Source organism: Limulus polyphemus, unplaced genomic scaffold (assembly GCF_000517525.1).
Source record: "Limulus polyphemus unplaced genomic scaffold, Limulus_polyphemus-2.1.2 Scaffold5961, whole genome shotgun sequence".
Classification (NCBI taxonomy): domain Eukaryota; kingdom Metazoa; phylum Arthropoda; class Merostomata; order Xiphosura; family Limulidae; genus Limulus; species Limulus polyphemus.
Genome location: NW_013671571.1, coordinates 9960 through 11955, shown reverse-complemented (window position 1 = coordinate 11955; position 1996 = coordinate 9960).

Here is a 1996-nt window from a genome sequence, read left to right as displayed (position 1 = left end):
AAAGAATTAACTCACTAGTACTGAGTTAAAGGGTTAACCCACAAGTACTGAGCTAAAGAATTAACTCACTAGTACTGAGTTAAAGGGTTAACCCACAAGTACTGAGCTAAAGGTTTAACCCAGTAGTAATTACTAGTACTGAGTTAAAAGGATAACCCACTAGTAAACACTACTTTACTGTGCTGCCAAGGTCCAGATGTCTAACTGCACCATTACATTCTATTGATCATTAGAGGCCGCAAGGCTGGAGTCAGCTTCGTATTCTATTCTGTTGAACTTGTCTAATTAAGCCAAAAAATTCAATTTACTAAAAAAAAAGTTGAAAACTAGAGCTAAGAAAGAGTTAACCCTACCTCCCAGCACTGTACCGTTTCATTTTCTGTAAGTTGAATAACACAGTGGATAACTATGAACAATATATATTTTTATACGTGCGCATAGTATGTTTATACATATGCACATATTATCAGATATTTTAGCGAGCCGACTGTTACTTAGCTATGCTTTTTAATAATGAAAACAGAAATCATATTTAAAATATGTAAGATCGAGTCAGAAGTGCAGAATTTTGTCCCTAGGTTTACTCATGTAAAGAATATGTTTGTTTTCTTTTGAAAGAATGTTGTTCTTCTGTTTGATTTCCCCATAAACAGACGGGGTGAGTATTAGGTCCGCTAGATTTTTTTTTGTCCCTCTTGTGGAAACACGCCGTCAGTATTGAAGAGCTCCACCTTGCATGGAAGTCTGCTTAAGGCTAAGCGCCGAATAGCTAAGTTAGGCCCTAAACTTTATTTCTGCGAGTTAGACTAAAGACAGAAAGGATTGGAAAGTGAATTTGTCTTCGTATGTGTGTATACATTTATTTAAAACTTTTTCTCCCTTTTCTTAAGAAGGTGTTAATGACGATGAAAAGAATGTTGTAACGTTTTAAGTACTCTTTATAATGTCTCATTGCAATTTCTTCGGAAGCGACAGACTTGTTGGTGAAATAAAAAGGCCGGAAATGACGAAGTTTTATGTGACGGCAGCTGGAAGGTTTCGTATTGTTGATAACGCTGTGACACAACTGAGTTGATGCGAAAAACTTACCGATAGGGGGTAATCGTTAAACAAATACATTGGCCAACATGAGATAAGTCAACGAAATTGATCTTAATTCCAAGTTTAAAACGAACTAAAATTGGGCAGGTGTTGAAATGGTTTACACTTTTGTGTTTGGTTCACATTGAAGAGAAAAATAATTGACCTAATAAGTAGAAATTTAAAATTTCTAATAAACTTAATAAATAAAACTACATGTTACATTTAATAATATACGTGGTTGCAAAATTTAAGGAAGTAAATGAAAATGCACTATACAGACCTAATAAACTACTAGAACCGTTTCAGCTTTATTTTCATTATGTCGGGGGTAGTTGATTTACCACCTTTTATCCCTAGATTTAATTTGTAAATGACCTTGGATCCTTCGGTTCAGAATTATTTTCTATATTTATTTATTGTGATGTTTACTATATTTGTGAAATAATTCAAGTTTTACAGCAACAATTAAACTTGCAAACGTTTGAAAAAGAAGCTTATAGTTTTTATTTTCTAAACAAATATATATGTATACTGGACGTAGTGCATTAAACCATAAATGTAAAAACAGCCTGTCTGATTTAATTATACTTTATTATCATTTGAAGAAAAGTGAGACATGCTGATTTAAAAAAATATATATATGAAATTAAGTATTTTAAAAAGGTATAAAAAAACCACCATTACACTTCGAAAGTAACCTTAATGGTTCTCGATTTTTTACACCAATTCTGGTGTATTCAAGGGACGCTAAGCCTCTGTAAGTGTAACACGTTTTGTGAAGGGGGGATGTGTTTGCAACCATGAATTCAAAAAATGTTATAGTTAAAACAAAAGATGAAAAAGTAACTGTTAAGCCTCCAGTCGTTACTTAATTTTCCGTAAATTCGTTCCGACGAAACTTTAGCGACACGAG